The sequence below is a fragment of the Schistocerca piceifrons genome, chromosome 7 (assembly GCF_021461385.2).
Source record: "Schistocerca piceifrons isolate TAMUIC-IGC-003096 chromosome 7, iqSchPice1.1, whole genome shotgun sequence".
In the NCBI taxonomy this organism is placed as follows: Eukaryota; Metazoa; Arthropoda; class Insecta; order Orthoptera; family Acrididae; genus Schistocerca; species Schistocerca piceifrons.
This window is the reverse complement of record NC_060144.1, coordinates 443,395,186-443,415,053: the sequence shown is the minus strand read 5'-3', so window position 1 is coordinate 443,415,053 and position 19,868 is coordinate 443,395,186. Positions and strand designations below refer to the sequence as shown.

Genomic DNA, 19,868 nt, shown 5'->3' with positions numbered 1-19,868 from the left:
GCACCACGCCGCGGCCGGCCGGCCCGCCACGCCAGCCGAGCCGTATCGGAACTCGGCCTCTCGCTCTCTCTCTTTTCTCCCTTCCGCTTAATCAAGTTTAAAACCTGACTAATGGATTCTCTCGTTCCCCCAATTTCCCGAGCCACAACAAGGCTGCGCTTCCGGCCGCATAAATCTGAATGTGATTAATAACCGGCACGGCCAGGAGGATAGGCCGGTCGCCGCGCCGCGGGGAATCCCACTGGCGGCCCTCAGCGGGGGATCCCCCTGCCCTCCCCGAACCAGCGGGGAAGCCCCGCCCCTTTTCTCCCCGCACACCCACGCACAAACGGCGGCACGCATTCACACGTGGACACACACACACACACACACACACACACACAATGGGAAGCGTCGCGACGCCCGGGGAGTGGGTCGGGCGTCGCCTGCGGCGTTTTAATTAATGAGTCGGGATCGCCGCTACGCACAGCAGCAGCGCGACGCCACCGACGCCGCCGGCGCGAATTAAAGGTCTGCCGGCGACGAGGACGGCGGCGACGAATCGACCGAGCATAAAACACCAGCTCCGCGTGCCGGCTCTCTTCCTATTAGGACAGAACATTCTGTCTCCTCCCGCCGGCGGAATATTTACTCACCTAACAGATAGCTCCGTGAAGCGAGTGAGAGCGAACGTTGCTCCAGTCCTCAGGAGGACACAATTTCAATTATGTACCCCCCGACGTTGCGCTCCAGTTTATCTCTTTCTTGCGTTTCAGCGATAAAAAAAGTATGGGTCGTATGTAGATAGGAGCTACGAAGAACGTTAAAAAATTTCGAGGGGGAATGGACTCTTTCATTAAAACATATCTCGAGACTCATCGGTACAATAAATTTTCTGTTTCCCTTTTCCTTTCTCATGTTGATACATTCCTTAACTGACCTACACTACTTGCATAGGGATATCGGTTTCACGTTGCATACTTAGAAAATGAAACAATTGTTTTAAAAATTGAAGTTATACAAACAATTCTGAATGTGGTCGTTGTGAAAATTCTGAAGTCAGGTTTGTACATCGCAAATTCCGGGGACTAAAAGTTATGCACTTGAATGGAGTGCTAAGTACTAACTCAGTTATATATGCCTATGTGTACGTCTGTATCTGTAAATATCTTTGCCGGCCGAAGTGGCCGTGCGGTTAAAGGCGCTGCAGTCTGGAACCGCAAGACCGCTACGGTCACAGGTTCGAATCCTGCCTCGGGCATGGATGTTTGTGATGTCCTTAGGTTAGTTAGGTTTAACTAGTTCTAAGTTCTAGGGGACTAATGACCTCAGCAGTTGAGTCCCATAGTGCTCAGAGCCATTTTTTTGTAAATATCTTTTCAACGCAAGAAATGCTCTGGATAGAGGATATGTCGCTGTCACGATTCTTGTTCGGGTGAGTAATGTTATCAGCTCTACAACCTGGTGAGAATTAGTTTGGCTCGCTCATGTTATTATACTAGGTCATTTTCGCTTCTCATTCGCAACTCAGGTAAAGTACTACTACTTATATGGCGTCGAGAGGCGCCTGAAAGCTTTAGTCAGTGCTTCCTGCTGCTTACAGCTGTATACGTTTCACAGTGGAATGGACAGTTCTGCAACCTCCATGACGGATGGCCCACTTACTTACTGTGGTGTCTTGCCCACTCGTCTCATATTGGGTGCCTAAAGGATGCTGCGTCCTCGGAATACTATGAAACAGTTCAAGCCATAACATTAATAGTTTTACTTCGATAAAGCAGATTGACAATAATTAACTTTGTATTTAGAACAAGTGTCGCAAGCGTTGGGCGACATGCAAACAGTAATTTTCTTCGCTATATACAAAGTCGAAACAAGCAATGGATGTGGATCACTAATAACTCATATCTTAGCACTCTCTGCTAGGCCGTGCCAATACTGTCCACTAGTGTTCGGCCGAGGCTGGCAAGAGGGGCGCTTATATTCACTACTTGCAGATGTCGCTCCTGTCGTGACGCGGCTATTGGCTCGCGTCGCCTCGCCGCCCCCTCTGGTCTTGCGTTCTTCCTCTTCGTTCCGGCACTTGTGGTTACGCCAGAACACTTATACTACTGACCAAACGTATCGGAACACCTATTACGGAATACTGATATGAGGTGTATCCGTCCTTGAACTCTGCTGATAACACTTCCAGTGAGGTGTCTGAATGTCTGTGGAGCAATGGTAGCCCATTCTTCCTCAAGACTCGAAACCAGAGATAGGGTATTGTTGGACACTGATCGCTGAACACAATGCCCTAAAATATGTTAATATGCTTCCACATCTCGTGTTTCCTTCAGTGTAGTAAGGGAACAACATTCTAACTACGATCAACACCACCATATCGTAACGCCACCTACTCCGCACTTTACTATCGGCACTACATGTGGCGGCAGGCAAGGTCCTCCAGGCATTAGCCAAACCCAAAGACTTCCATCGGATAGCCATTGGGTACAGCGTGATTGATAACTGGAAATCACTCGTTGACAGTCATTCACTGTCCAGTGACGTCCCTCTTTACACCTAGCGTTGAGTAAATGAATGTGTGGTGTACGACGAGCTGCTCGTCCCTTCCTTTCAAATCCCTAAGAACAGTCGCAGTGGGTAGAGGCATGCTTTGGAACTCACGAGTGATTCCTTCCGCCCATTTCCACTTCACAGTGGTCACCGGTTCCTGTCCATCAGTACATGAGGTCCACCTCGTCTTGCACTAACTGTGTTGTTCTTTCGCGTTTACACTTCACCAACAATCGACATGGGCAGTTGTAGAAGAACTGAAATATCCCTGAAGGATTTATTACTCTGGTGACATCCAATGACTCGTCCAGGCTCGAAGTCAACGAACTCTCCCAACCAACCCATTCAGCTGTTACTGCTTCTCTACTGGTAAAATTAGCTGCTTCCTTATTTACTGGCTGGTCCACCTCTCCTCACATCTGGTGGTCAATTCATCATTACATACGGGGTGTTTCTGATCATACGGTGTACGTTAATTGACAGCATAGGTGGTGAAAGTCTGTAGCCCTCCTTGGTGATCATGTGGGACGGTCGCTTTGCTGTCTAAAGACCCTCGCTGAATTTTCGCGTAGTTGTTGTCCAGGTAAACTGCTGACACTCTACACTTGCCTACATATTCTGCTGTCATCGATTTAGTATGCTGACAATACTGTATTGATCGCACATACTCCGCTATAAGTATTGATGAAGCCATCTGTCTCACCACTGCAGGCCATTACACAATCATAGCTACGCACATACGCTTCTGGCGTAGGAAGCTTGTCATAGTGGAACTCAGGTCGTTTCTTATTTCTTTGTTGCTGTAGTACATATTTGCTTCCCCCTCGCTACAGGACGTGGAAGATTCTGCGCCAACAGTGGCTTGACTTTCGTCGTCTCGGACGCCAGTTATTGAAAGCAGCAGGCCGGCGGTGCTTGCGGAGCTCCACCATCTACTGATGTAAGCACCACACTGCAGGTAACAGAACGCACTTACGCGTCTTGTGCGTCACCTGCCAATATGTAAACAGTATTAAGTCGTGATGACAGGTTTCATCGGGTTCGTCTATAACGACCAATAGAACCTAATATCAGCAATAAACATCAGATACCCATCCCCGTTGATTCTTACGGCGCATAAAAACGCAGTACACTAGGTCGCCTACTCCTGTTCTGATATTATAACAGAAGTACTAGTCACACCCACAGACCGCGTGGTGTGGCCGTGCGGTTTAAGGCACCATATCAGGGATTGCGCAACCCCTCCCGCCGGAGGTTCCAGTCCTGCCTCGGGCATGGGTGTGTGTGTTGTTCTTAGCATAAGCTAGTTCCTGTTAGTTTAAGTAGTCAATAAGTCTAGGGACCGATGACCCCAGCAGTTTGGTCCCTAAGGAACTCACACAGCCGGCCTGTGTGGCCGAGCGGTTCTAGGCGCTTCAGTCCGGAACCGCGCTGCTGCTGTCCTGGAATTGGTTAGGTTTAAGTAGTTCTAAGTCCAGGGGACTGATGACCTCAGATGTTAAGTCCCAAATGCTTAGAGCCATTTGAACCAAAATTAGAGAGACTCGAGCGCCAACAAAGTCTTACCAACATTCGCTCTTCCCGCGCACCATTCCTGATTGGAACAGAAAGGTTGGGACGTAATAATTATATGCAATGTACCCTCCCACATACCACACATGGTTTGCGGTGTATAAATGTAGTTGTAAATATTGGAAGGCATACACGCTCGACATGGATGCGTACGGCTCATGACAGTACTGGCAATAAAATTACAAAGGAAACCTATCCCACCAGCGGAGGTCGCATTTGTTTATTTATCCGCATCAGAAGCCAAGAATGATCAAATATAAATTTCTTTACATTGTAGTACTTAACTACAAAGCATATCAAATCGTGTCTGCCTAGAACCGTACCAAATCACGTCAATGGTGCATCTCAGAAGGCTCTTGCTGAAGTTCGTGAAGTGGGCGGTGGTTTGATCTTCGCCTCATTCGCAGACAAGCATACTCTGCAGCAGAGTGAGAGTGCAGGCAGTAATTCTGTCTCCGGTGGTGTACCCTAACTGATCAAAGTCAATTTGCGAAGCATGTTGTTTCTAACTGACGCTTACTGTTGGTGTTTATACAGCGCTTATAGTAAGTGAGGATGCGATCTGTTCTTATATCTAAATACTCAGCTGTGGTCAACGGTGCAACTCATCATTCTCCTAAGCTACTTGAAATTTGCTTGAAGCCTGGTCGGTCTCTAAAAGGACGACCCGTATCTGAGTTTTTGAAGAGTTATGCTTCAGTTGGTTTTCTTTGCAGTAATAGCTTCTGAGAGCTTTTATTCAGCAACCTAGTGGGTTTCCTGAGTCGCAATAAGAAACTTCTAGGAATCCTGGAAGGGGCTGCGGTGTTCTTGTAAATGTTGAACAGAATTAGGGCAAAACACTTGCTTATGATAAGCCTCGTGTTGTTCTCTCCATAGAGTAGTCGGACCTTGATATTCACAAAGAACAAGTGGTTTTTTAAAAGATTGCATTAATCTGGATAATCTTATAATCATTTGTCGTATAATATACTTTGCAGAACAGTGTGCGATGATTACCTGCGTCATATGCAGAAATAAGACGATAATGGCTACTCTTGTCATTTTATCATACGTCCAATGTCATTGTACTGCACCATATGCAGCACAAGTGAAGTGTGTATAAATTACATTCTGGCGTTCTCTGGACAGTTTGGTAAACTTTACATATCGAATGACTGAAGATGATGAGGTTGTGATGAAGCAATAAGTTTACCAAGTATGAATGAAATTGGTAGAGCCATTTCTGAGTGATGCGGGTAGATACAGGGAAAACACACAAAATACCTATTCACTCCATAACACACATTTTTGTTCGCTGATTTTCCAGATTGTGTCCGTAAAAAGGACGGTAAACAAGACTGCATAAATAATGTAATCTCATTAATTAGAACTTCCTACTGGTTTCCAAGGTTGTTCAGGAGAGAATGCAGGCATATTTAAAACAGTTAATACATGGGAAACAAGCGTGTTTTATGATGGATCGATCGATCTCTGATCAGATATTTGTATTGGAATTATCCAAACCAAAATAAAGTAAATACAAAAAACAATGACAATATTATTTGTTGATTTTCAGAAGGCAGGCGTAGAATACTCCATGGGTTTTGACATAAAAAGTGGAGTCAGGTAAAGATGTAGAATATCAACAATACAGGGAGCACCAGATGCAGGAAGCGAGGGAAAAGTTAGAATCAGCACGAGAATAGAGATGAAGTACCGGCCTTTGCAGATGAGGTAGCAATAATTTTTTAAAATTTATAGGATCTGAAATTAATGTCAGGAAATCATGCACATGTGAACCCTATGTTTAAAGAAGCACAAGAGTTTAGATGTAGGGGAGGGTGAGGGGGTTGTGGCAAACAACAGAGATGATAAGAAACAAGAAATAGATGAGAAAATTAAAGCTACATCCAGAGCGTCATATTAATTCAGCCAAAAATTTTTGCAAGAGGAACCAAAACATGTATAAGACTATAATCGCACCAGTATATCTATAAGGAGCAAAAATATGGACAATAGATAAATATACATAGAGGAAAATAAAGGTTTTCCATAATAAAATCCTACAGATGGTATTTGGACCAATTTGTGATGGAGGGGAATGGCGAAGATGAAATAACAGGAAGCTCTTGGACTACACAGCGTGTTAGGGATATACGTATTGAGATTGTGCTCATTGGTACCATAATACGTACCACTTCAGAGTTTTAGTTCTTTTTTTGTCTGCATGTAACAGTGTTCCCGCGAACACATCACACAGTCGTAATTTACTACGCTTGCCGTCACATACTGTGTTTATCGTCCAGCAGCCCCACACTTCATTACCTAACCTGCTCCTCGGGAAAAATAAACACTGAAGCTTGCTTCTGTCATGTGTACTTCAAGTTACTACCTAACCTACTCGTAACAGCTATAATTATTAGTCTGCAAAATAGCAAAAAAGCAAATACTGATGTAATTTTGTGCGGCAGACTAGGCTCAGCCATCAATAGAAACATCTGCACTTGTGCCCCTAACACCCCCTTTAATAAGCAGATGTTGTTGCTAACGCCAAGATAAGGGGCTGAGATGGGCTGTTCACATCTACAGAAGAGAGGCAATATCAAGATTGAGAGAAATACCAGAGAATGAACCAAAATGACCGAGATGTTTAGGCAGACTCCAGATGGCCACTGTTTTAAGATAACCAGAGCAAGGAAATAAGATGTCAACACTGTCGATGAGGCTATTTGACGACGCCAAAAACCGACTGTGAATCGAGCAATCAGGAGAGCAAGTGTTAGGGATATATAAAGTCTTTACTTTTATAAATAACAAGTAATTGACAGTATAAATAATAAATGCTCAAATCTTCATCGCAGTAAACGAAGCTTTAAAAAGACAGAAATGGCAGAGGCAAATACGCCATGCAGTGCCGCCTCTTAAATCACGCGCGTATAGGAGGGATAGCCTACCGGCCATTGAGACCCGTTCGTCCTTTGGCGCGACAAATCCGTACCGCCGCTCGCCACACGTCCTCCCCAGCCGTATCACCTGCGGGTAAACAACCGCAGCCGCCGGTGTTTACTCTCGTTTTTAATCTGTGCTCGGAGAGTCACGTGCGGCAGATTTCCCAGCGGGCGACTCGCACTTCATTCCCGAGCAACTACCAACTTTTTCCTCAACTGCGCCGCGCAGCGTCGCTAGCTTTGGGCAAGTTTCACCCGAAACGGCTGTCGCTTGTTTCGCAAGGCGCAACTTTCTGGCGAACGCCCGCACAATATGGTTAACCCTGTTGATACCTCGTGCACTTATTTCGTCACGTCGGGCTGCCTGTGATGCATGCATTTCATTTCTCGTCTCGCAATGATGAAATTTTTCGGGCTGCCTCCGTTCGCTTTTAATATCTACAAAAGTTCAGACGCGTCTTTGCTTACGTAGAGGAAGAACTTACTTAACCGCAAGAAACATAACGAATTATTTATTATATTCTGTAACGTGAATTTTCAAAACTTTTTGTTGTTTTTCACTTTCCTTCATAAAAGCTTTTGCAAAATGTTATGATGTTTTTGGATTAATTTTCTCTCTGTGTGGATGCGATTACACCTTCTTTAGTTATGAATGTTCAGTAAATCTTGACCAAAGGCCACTTCCATCATTTTTTAACTAAGTTTGTGAGAAATAGAGCGAGTGTCTTCCTAGTGAAAATTGGAAACGCGTCTTCATCCATTATGGTGTGTTTCACAAAAATTTGCAAAACAATGAAATTATTAGAGTAGGGGAATTAATTCATACTACAATTATATAAATATTCCCCCTACCACTAAGCCACAGTAACACATGTATGTATGTACATTTCGTAATCAGTCTTCTGTTTCTTATGATCCCCTTACGTATATTCTCTTGTTTTAAACTATTTAGCGAAGCAGTGTAACTTACTTGCCATATAACAATAACATAACAACAGTATGTGACTGATGTTCAGTGAAAAGTATAAGCAAATTTCAGCGTCAGCACGCGATAGTACTTCGTCTGTGTATTTTGTAGTCCATTGTAAAGCCATAACAACTTCCACACACAGTAGGGACGTATATTGTGCAACTATTAAAGAAGGAAAAAATAAAATGTACTAAAACATTTTCGAAAGGAATCGAAGCCTGTGTCTATGGTATGGTCCCTAAGGTGTCTGCAGATACTGTAGAATTTTCACCTTGTTTTGCCATATCTGTTTCTAGATAGTTCAGCAGGTACCTTCTAATGTGTCAGCGTTTCCAGCAAATATTTTCTACAGCCGTGTCTGTTTATCAACGTTGTTTCTAGTACCTATTTACTCTCTACATTATTTTTAACATCTTACTCAATTTAAACGTTTTCTTTAACATTTCTGTGCCATTCTGACGATACAAACCAGAGGCAAAGCGTGATATTCTTCTTTAATGTTCCTCTTTGAATCTTATTCGTTAATATATAATAGTTTTATTCTGATAATAGTTTTATTCAGTTTGAGAGCTAGGAGTCATATGCAAGTACAGGGGAAGGAAAAACATCTGCACTTCACGGTCGGCATGTGATTCCTCATTCCAAGTGAAGACAAAAGTGTATGTAGCAACCTATACCTGCCAAAAGGATTAATATAGAGGCGATTCTAAAAGAACAAGACTCTGGTAACGCTGAAACGCTGTGTAGCGTAGCCAAGAATGGGTGCCATGAACTCTGCACTCTTCTAATGCCGTCCCGTTAGCTCAGTGATAACGTGGCAGTGCCTTGGAAAACGAATGTGCAGACTCGTCTGTGTACGACTCACGTTCGCGCCAAATTAAAAAAAAGCAGCAAACTGTATCTAGCTTACACCTTCATAATGCGGTGTCTTGGGTATTTCTGTCTGTTACTGTTACTCTTATTTAAGCATTAAGACGTAACATGGACTTCTTACAGACGTAAACTACCAGTTTGTAAACGTTTAATTTAAAGTTACGCAAATTCATTCCAAAGCGTGGCGGTCCACCATCATGCTGAAACCACAACTGTTGCCGAACACCAAGTGGAGCGTTTCCTAATGCGTCAGGAAAAGTGTCACGAAGAAACGTACTCCACAGGGACGCATTCAGCTTGCAGGGCAACAGGTAAGGGCCCCAAAGGATTCATTCCACGATTCCTGCCCACATGTTTATGCCATAAACTGCCTGAAAGCCGAGTTCACGGGTGAAATATGGGTTGTGTTCCGACGACCAATAAGAGCTGTTGTGGTGGTTGATAATACCTACACAAGTGGCGCTTGATTCGTCAGTCCATATTACATTATTTATAGAATGTTCTTTATCTTCCACTTAGTGCAAAAGTCATTCACAAAACAGTACTTGTCGAATGTGGTCATCTGGCCGTCGGTGACGAGATGAAGTGTAATCATATGGCTCCAGGTTTTCGTCAAGCAACATTTCGACAATCAGTGTTTGAGATACCTGGAATTGTCTTGCAGTATGACGGATACTTCGCCGATGAGACTGGTGAACAATTTCCAGAATCACATATTCTTTTTGATGTACATCTAGTCCTTGGACTACTTCCGTCCATTATATGAGGGTTAAGATTACTGATTTTCCGAAGACATTACTTCAGGCGACAAAAAATATCCTTATCAGGATTGTGTCTCTGAGGTCCGCTTCCATAGCGTAGCGGTAGCGTTACCGCCTACAACGCAGGGGGCCTGGGTTTGATTCCCGGCAGGGGACTGGGTGTTGTGTGTCCATCATCATCTTCATCATCAGTGACTCGCAAGTCGCCGATGTGGCGTCACCTAAAAGGGACGGCGGCCGAACTCCCCCGAATGGGGCCGCCCGGCCAACAATGCCATACGATCATTTCATTTCATTTGCGTCTCTGAGGGCACACTGCAGCAAACGCAAGAGCAACAGAAGCAGGTTGGTTATCTGATGTACTCATCACCAAACGCATATCGACATGCTCATGGTTGTCTACTCCATCGGAAAGCCACCCTACACGAACGTGTTAAGATTAGCCAAGGTTGTGCACTGCGTTGTTGGTAGGCACATGCTTACAGTTTAATGGACCCCACTGTCAGTTAATAGGCTATTGTCATTCGACAACACGATGTCCTGCTTAAAAACGACGAGAACTAGGGAATGGGCGTCGAAAAAGTAAAAAAGGAAGCTGATGATGTTCCTTACCATAGCTCCATGGTAGATGTGGCTTTGATGTCCGAGCAGTGCTACTCACTCACCGACGACGGCTGGTACGGTCGTGTGCTGCACGATGCTACATTGTTGCCAGCTCCTCGTTTTCACGCTTGTGTTTTCAAAATGCCCCCGATTTCATTTTGTTAGATAACTTTTGACTTGAATCAGGAGAGGAATCGCAAGCCGACGACCGCGAAGTGCGGCATATTATCTTCATCCTGCATATGGTGAAGAGTCTTCAATCTGAAAATTATTGCAGGCAAAGGCTATCTAATTACCAAACGTATTATCAAATTTATTGCGTTGAAGCTGAAAATAATTTTGTAATATTTGAATACTATAGGAAATCAACATGTTTTCCGTATAACCTCGTGGAAGAAAACAGTAAAAAATGAAATTGGCAGCATCCTGTTCAAATGAGCTAACACAATACTTGTCTCGAAATCTCGGATATCAACTGAGTTTTAACGTTGTTGCGCCGTATGAGTCAGTTGTTACACCACTGTGCCACCCCATTCGGTCACCCAATCTAGGTCTACACCTAAACCTGGCAAGCTGCCGTCCGGCAGTGGGGGAGGGGGTGAGAGAGTGCGTCATGCACTACTGTCACTTTCCCATTCCGTGTTCCAGTCGAGAATAACGAGGACATAGCGCCTTAGTTGCTGAAACGATTACCCTATTTACTCGAATCTAAGCCGCACTCGAACCTAAGCCGTACCTAAAAATTGAGACTTGAAATCAAGGGAAACAAAAAATTCCCGAATCTAAGCCGCTCCTGAAATTTGAGATTCGAGATTCAAGGTGAGAGAAAAGTTTTAGACCGCCCCTCCAAATCGAAACAAAGTTGGTCCACTGTAACATGAAACACAGTTGAGGTCGAATGGGTGAAGATACAGCTACAGTAGTTTGGTTCGAGTCGTAAGCTTAACAGTTAAGCTTTACCAAGTTGCCATTGCTATGTGCCAGGCGCTCCGTCCGTATTTACGCATGTACCCTTCCTTTTTCGCGTGCTTCGTCTGGTTTAAATTGATTGCTTATTTTGCTTTGATCTGATAAGTGCCGGTCTCTTTGTTACAAGTGTTTTCGTCAATCTAAGCTGAAAATGCATTATTTTACTGTGTCATGCATTGTTTGTTGCATTCTGATAATGAGTGTTTACGACCTGTCGCCGGTCGCGGCATGACTTGCTTTTGTACGCGCTACCACGGCTTATAGTAAAAACAACGAGAGGAATTATCTCACAAGCGAAACAGTGGCAATAGACTGCTGTTTGTTGTTACTTACACTGCTGCTTTCTTTGATAATGATCAACAAGAACCAAATAATAGGCTGCGTATGTAAGATAATGTTCTGAAAGAGAGTTTAGCGAACACTTTTCTCCGTTTGAAAATCTTATCAGACTCCTCTTTAGTACATTACATTCTGCACAGTAATTAGAGTCATCTTAGATTTAAATATCTAGTCAGTTGCCATGCTTCATTTCTGACTGTATCACTATTAAGTATAAGAATAATACGAATATAAACATGACATGATATGTATATTCTCCCGCGTCTGCTGTTGTCTGACTGTGGTTTCGTAGTTTATTAGGCATTCAGGATTTAAATGAGATAGCAGCAAACACGAAATAATACATGGCATGATGAAACTTCCTGGCTGATTAAAACTGTGTGCCCGACCGAGACTCGAACTCGGGACCTTTGCCTTCCGCGGGCAAGTGCTCTACCAACTGAGCTACCGAAGCAAAGGTCCCGAGTTCCAGTCTCGGTCGGGCACACAGTTTTAATCTGCCAGGAAGTTTCATATCAGCGCACACTCCGCTGCAGAGTGAAAATCTCGTTCTACATGGCATGATGTTTACATTCTTCCAGCTTTTCTTTTAATTTATCTATTGACGCGGAGGTTTTGGCGCCAACATTTTTCTTTGTACCTGCAAAGCATGCCTGTGTAGCGTGACATATATTCGACGGCAGAAGTCAGTTGTGGCAGCACCTACCAACATTTTTCAGAACTTCCGCTTACTTTACACTCGATTCTAAGCCGCAGGCGGTTTTTTGGATTTCAAAAACCGGAAAAAAGTGCGGCTCAGATTCGAGTAAATACGGTGGTATTACGGGTATGCCAAGGTAGGGGTTCTGATTACAGTCTGCAAAAACTACCACCTTTCTTTGAAAAAAATTTAAAAAATTCATAATTAAACACACTATGTTCCTTTATTTTCTCAGTTCCCTTGCTTTCCTTCATACTCGCTCATAATTTCTTTAGTTTATGGTATATACGTGTGTCTATATGAATTAAAATGCACACCAGGTTTTCAAGTGTGCGGTACGAACTTTCAACAAGGTGTGTCGTGGTTTCCAATAATGCCATGGGGCCACATAGAAGGTCCTGTAACGGAAAAGAACCCGTCTCAATTTGGTTTGCTTTTTACGCTAGTGAGCCCTGTGGCGGGTGTGCTCTTTTTTGTGAGCATTGCGGCGAAATGCCGAGGAAAAAAGTTTAGAGTAACCATTTGTTTAAAGTGGAAGCGAGTATTATTTGTCTGAACTCAGTTGGCCGTAAAGACTGCTTATATCTGAAATAAACGTGCGTTGCTGCGACAACAGCGGTTATATATAAATGTAACTGTATTAATGTAACAATATTGTCTTTCTCTCTGGCAGGAAGGCGTAATACGGATTTGGTTTACCTACCAACGCTAGCTACTGCTATTTACGAGACACAGAATTAACAAGACAGATTTTCACCTTTAAACGCACTGATTTAAGTCTGTTGCACTGAATACTTTGTGGGCATGTGGTTGTCACATTCACCTGTATCAATTAATTCCCTCACCAAATGTAAGAAATAATAAACGATTTTCAGTTTTCTCGATCAGTAGTCGCAAAGAGTATGTCACGTGGGTTGCTTCGCCATTAGACGTATCGGAATAGTCGAATAATTTAAGTAGAGTATGCAACGAACTGCACAACTTGCTAAAATAAGCAAAGAAAAAATGAAAACTAATGACAGCATGGATCACAGTTTATTCAAATGGAACATCCTCGCAATCATTCAGTAATTAATTTATTATAGGAGTACTATTATCATTAGTCTTAATCTGCGATGCTGTGATTTAGCAATAAAGTTCTTTTTTTTTTTTTTTTTTACTACAGTCAGCCTAACTTAGCTGAACACTGGCGAAAGCACAATCCAGGAAATGCTTTCTATTATGTATTGTAATTGTTCCTTTTCTGCAGCTTATGTCTTGAAATCAAGAATCAGGTGAAACTAGAGTTTTTTGCGAATTTAAAAAAAAAACATATCTTGGCTTGTAGCACTTGATTCCTATATGGCTATCCTCTTTAAAACTGAAAAGTCAACATAAAGGAACTGAAATTAGTACAGAAGCTGGTTAAATACCTAACTCCAAAATTTAAATACTTATATAAAAGTTATTACCTTTCGATAATTTATATTTCAGTGAATATCGTGCGGACAGTGTAACGCAATGCATTGTACATTATTTAGACGTGGGACAAAATTCAAGTATTAATTACGTGCCGGCCGGAGTGGCCGAGCGGTTCTAGGCTCTACAATCTGGAACTGCGTGACCGCCACGGTCGCAGGTTCGAATCCTACCTCGGGCATGGATGTGTGTGACGTCCTTAGGTTGGTTAGGTTTAAGTAGTTCTAAGTTCTAGGGGACTGATGACCTCAGCAGTTAAGACCCATAGTGCTCAGAGCCATTAATTACGTAGATTAAGTCTCAACTGAAAATTAGAAACACGCTCTATTCACATAAATGTTAGTACTAATGGCATTTTGTGTGTTTGTAACACTAAAACAATATTTATAACTTAAAAAGTCATGTTTAGAGAAAAATAAAAATTAAAATGTAATGTAATTTTTAAGATCGTCGATAATCATCATACTGCTCAAATTACTGGGCCCATTTGAAATAGGAATGCTAAACTGTATTTATATAGAATCTAGCCATTATATAGAAGAGATGTTTTTCCTTTTAAGTTACCATCATCTGTTAGATATTTCATCTACATTTGAACAATTACCAATTACTCTCACAAATAAGTCCACGTGTAAAAACTTGCTTAGCTTTGCAATGGTGTGTCATGTTTATTACGAAAAAACTGCGTTGGAGACGTGTCACATGTTTTACGGGCACGAGGATTTTTGTACTTTCCACACATTTCAAAGTATTGCTAAATATTAGTGCCATTTTTTATACTGTAATGTGTATGATACGCACGTTCAGCTAGAAGAAACAATAAATCAAAAGTATTACTAAAATTGGCGACATTTTATTAATCCGCTTCTATAGGTTTGATGAAATCTATCGTAGCTATGTATCTATTTAGGTGTCAACCTCTTCATATAACCTATCCATATACATCCACCGAGATATATGGGGGAAAGTACTGGATTATTTTTCCATTCCCACACTACAGTATTTTGTGTCTACTCATACTGTTTAACGTCTCATATCGTGTAACCGCCTGCATAATTCTTCATTGCCGCGTAATATCCAACGAAACGCCTGTAGTCTCATGAAGCATTAATTTTATTAGAACACTGGACACAAATTTGTCTTCTGTGGTAATTACCACATGATACTTCGGCATTATCTGCATTGTTCCCAATCTCCCACCACAGCTGCGGTAACGTCAAGTTTTCAAGAATTATTACCCACACCTTTGGGAAATTTTAGTGGAACAAGTTTCCATGTGCACTTAGGGTACGTTATCTTTCCTGCAGGACCAAGTTTTACCGACAAACTTCGACTGCTACCGAAACTCCGTACTAGCGCTAGAGTCAATTACCTTAGTTCACTTTCGCTTGCGTAACGTTACTGAAGAATCGCAGGGAATTAGCAGAGAACTCTCACTTCCATGAAGGAACATATTATTCGCAGAACTTCTACTCTTTCGCAGACTTATCACCAGCAATCTTGGTCTAGCGCCATATTGGTTTACATGCTTACTGCTGATCTACAAGTTTAAACATGAATCATTTGTTCGTGACGATATTATGTACACGATACACACTTTTAGGTTGTAGCTGTCTTTTCTAGATTTGAAATGTGACACGCATTACTACTAACATATTATATTAATACTGCAGGTGCAGGCAATTATACTCAGCTGCCTAGCTTATTAAACGGCGAACATTGATAGCTATGCTTAATGTTTTGATCAGCTTTACATGTTTTTAGAAACTTTCACCACTTTGTAAACCTGTGGCTAGTAAAACTTTGACTCTGTATCAATATAAATAGAGTTCTTCGCGTGGCATCTGTATGATTGTGTACCAATTAGTTTTTTCTTAGAATATTTGATGATATGGGTACATTCTCAGCTATAATGTTCAACTGCTCGTTCGACGAAAGATCCATACCGAAAATCTAGGAAGTTGGAGAGGCGTACCGCTATACATGACAGGAAATGGAAGTAATCAACTAAAATATAGACTCATTTAACAGACATTGTTTTCCTGTACGATTTCGGAACGTATTCTGTTGTCCAATACTATGAAATACGTGGAAGAAAACTATCTGTTGTCACATGACGAGCACAAATTCAGAAAATATCGTTCTTGTGAAACACGATTGGCTCCTTTTTCAAGCTAAGTAATGAGCACTATCCATAGTGGTTTTCAGTTGAATTCAATATTTTTTTTCAGACTTCTAAACATCCTGAAGGCTTCTGAAATCGTCGCTCACAGGCGTCTCTTAATTAAATTACGTGTTGTAAGCTGTGCAACTGAATTCGCGATTTCCTGATAGAAAGTTCCTAGTTCACAATTATGGACGAGAGCTTACCTACTGAAGCCGTAGTTATATCTGGCGCTCTCCAAGGAAGCGTTATTGCACCCTAGTGTTGTCACTTTTCGAAAACTATTTAGGAGACAATATGAGTACCCCTCTTAGATCATTTGCAGATAACGCTCTCGTTCACGTTTAGTAAAGTCATCAAAAGATCAAAACAATTACAAAGTGATTCGGGCAAGATATCCAAGAAACCTACATTTTGCGAAAACTGGCATTTAATGCTGAAGAGTAAAAAGCGTTATTACCTCCTCTTAGATACTACAAAAATACCTAAAATTCCGGTTACACGATAAATCGCACTAATTACAGGTTTTCGACTCAATACTGAGGGATTACAATTATGAATAACTTAAACATAGAAATTGGGGAAAGGCGAACCAAGAATTACGTTTTAGAGGCAAGCGTACGATGCAACAAATCTACTAAACGGACTGATTACGTTAAGTCTTTGTACCCTCTTCTGAAGTAATGTTGGATGGTATTGGGATCTTACCAGTTAGATTTGTTACCATTACCCTATTCGAAAGCGGACCGGTTGTTTGCTTCCTCTGCCAAACACTTAAGTGAGAAATTCAGAGTAATCATATGAAAAATTCGCATATATTTGTTCATTTCCCATGTATGGAACAGTTTTGTTCGAATTCTTTCTGTTCGGCGTCTTCATTACTTCGAAACTGTTCAAATTCGTTACAGCTCGGAGACAAGAGATGTATTGGTAAATACTGAAGGAACTTACACAATTTCAAGGTTATGAACGCGTTGGAACGCTCAGCGGTGGAGCTCCTGCGAAGAAAATAATGTTTTTAACTGTGGAAGGAACATGTGGAGACATGTTTGGAATCAAACTGGTCTCATTTTAATGTGATGACCATTAACCGATTTTTTTTATTGAAACACCCGGACTTCCAGGAGGGTGCAACGACGGACCGGTAGTAAATAGTTTGTCTACTTTCATTCTGTTGACTGGTAATAACTAATCAACAGGCAATTACTTAGCACATTGATTAGCTCCCTTTCTTCTGTCAACGTGGTACTTTCGGAAAAATGTCGTTGAAGAGCTTTTTTTTTCTATATTGAGCCTGTCATTATATCACATCTGGTAATAACTAGCGGTGGCCTCTTTTGTTTCTTGTTTGTACTAGAGGACATAAAGAGTTACAGTATGACGTAATACACTAACTTCACTGCTTGGAATCCGCCTGAAAATTGAATCCTTCAGAAATATAAAATAATAAATAACGAAATAGAAATTAAAATAAGATGAAAAGATTGTGCTTGGAAATAAAGAAAAGGTACGTTGAAAAATAAATAATGTTTTAGCCGGCTTCCATGAGTGAGGTTGAACGGAAGCTCTACTTTACAGATCGTCAGGCCGCAGACGGAAAGAGTAAAGAACACTTTGACCTACTAATTGGCCACGGAAACGAATGTTGAATATTCATAGGCTGCTCCTCGAGTAGTACAAAGGAGCACAGCAGTTATGTGGAAAAATACATACGATAATTCGGGAACGGAGAGAGGAAAACGAAACAGCATTGAGGAGCGGGAAAAGCGGACAAAGAAAACCAGAATGAAAAGAACACTCCGAAGTAAGAACGGAAGGCCTATAAGGAGGAGGACACACGGTAATTAATGGAATTATATAAGGCGTATCAAGCATTTAAGGGAATATATAACAGTGGACACGAGGCAGGTATTACGTAAAAGTGTTTACTGACCAATGTGACACGACAGTCTCTCTTGGACAATACAAACTGAAATCCGCTTCAGAACTGAGCTGGTACGGTTATCATAAGAAAGAACACTATATAGTAGCCACTAGACGACGAATTTCCGTTATAATTCCAATGGGTGAAGTAAATAACTGAAATTCGGTACGTAAGGCTTCCTGCCTAGCCTGACTTTTGACAGAGTATCTACAGAAGTTACCTATACAGGGTGAGTCACCTAACGATACCGCTGGATATATTTCGTAAACCACATCAAATACTGACGAACCGATTCCACAGACCGAACGTGAGAAGAGGGGCTAGTGTAATTGTTTAATACAAACCATACAAAAATGCACGGAAGTATGTTTTCTAACACAAACCTACGTTTTTTTAAATGGAACCACGTTAGTTTTGTTAGCACATCTGAACATATAAACAAATACGTAATCAGTGCCGTTTGTTGCATTGTAAAATGTTAATTACATCCGGATGTGTGGTTGTTGTGGTCTTCAGTCCTGAGACTGGTTTGATGCAGCTCTCCATGCTACTCTATCCTGTGCAAGCTTTTTCATCTCCCAGTACCTACTGCAACCTACATCCTTCTGAATCTGCTTAGTGTATTCATCTCTTGGTCTCCCTCTACGATTTTTACCCACCACGCTGCCCTCCAATGCTAAATTTGTGATCCCTTGATGCCTCAAAACATGTCCTACCAACAGATCCCTTCTTCTAGTCAAGTTGTGCCACAAACTTCTCTTCTCCCCAATCCTATTCAATACATCCTCATTAGTTATGTGCTCTACCCATCTAATCTTCAGCATTCTTCTGTAGCACCACATTTCAAAAGCTTCTATTCTCTTCTTGTCCAAACTGGTTATCGTCCATGTTTCATTTCCATACATGGCTACACTCCATACAAATACTTTCAGAAACGACTTCCTGACACTTAAATCTATACTCGATGTAAACAAATTTCTCTTCTTCAGAAACGATTTGCTTGCCATTGCCAGTCTACATTTTATACCCTCTCTACTTCGACCATCATCAGTTATTTTACTCCCTAAATGGCAAAACTCCTTTACTACTTCAAGTGTCTCATATCCTAATCTAATCCCCTCAGCATCACCCGATTCAATTTGACTACATTCCATTATCCTCGTTTTGCTTTTGTTGATGTTCATCTTATACCCTCCTTTCATGACACTGTCCATTCCGTTCAACTGCTCTTCCAAGTCCTTTGCTGTCTCTGACAGAATTACAATGTCATCGGCGAACCTCAAAGTTTTTATTTCTTCTCCATGGATTTTAATACCTACTCCGAATTTTTCTTCTGTTTCATTTACTGCTTGCTCAGTATACAGATTGAATAACATCGGGGAGAGGCTACAACTCTGTCTCACTCCTTTCCCAACCACTACTTCCCTTTCATGCCCCTCGACTCTTATAACTGCCATGTGGTTTCTGTACAAATTGTAAATAGCCTTTCGCTCCCTGTATTATACCCCTGCCACCTTCAGAATTTGAAAGAGAGTATTCCAGTTAACGTTGTCAAAAGCTTTCTCTAAGTCTACAAATGCTAGAAACGTAGGTTTACCTTTTCTTAATCTTTCTTCTAAGATAAGTCGTAAGGTTAGTATTGCCTCACGTGTTCCAACATTTCTACGGAATCCAAACTGATCTTCCCCGAGGTCCGCTTCTACCAGTTTTTCCATTCGTCTGTAAAGAATTCGCGTTAGTATTTTGCAGCTGTGACTTATTAAACTGATAGTTCGGTAATTTTCACATCTCTCAACACCTACTTTCTTTGGGATTGGAATTATTATATTCTTCTTGAAGTCTGTGGGTATTTCGCCTGTCTCATACATCTTGCTCACCAGATGGTAGAGTTTTGTCATGACTGGCTCTCCCAAGGCTGTCAGTAGTTCTAATGGAATGTTGTCTACTCCCTTGGCCTTGTTTCGACTCAGGTGTTTCAGTGCTCTGTCAAACTCTTCACGCAGTATCTTATCTCCCATTTCATCTTCATCTACATCCTCTTCCATTTCCATAATATTGTCCTCAAGTACA

At 41.8% G+C, this 19,868-nt stretch overlaps 1 protein-coding gene and 1 non-coding gene across 2 annotated transcripts in view; one reads left to right on the top strand and one right to left on the bottom strand.

Annotated features, from left to right (window-relative positions):
- Positions 1-19,868, top strand: part of LOC124709000 (zwei Ig domain protein zig-8-like) — a 546,965-nt gene that overhangs the window by 147,874 nt on the left and 379,223 nt on the right. The window lies entirely within an intron of this gene.
- Positions 11,933-12,007, bottom strand: Trnap-cgg. Its single transcript has one exon. It is a non-coding gene; the product is annotated as a tRNA-Pro (tRNA).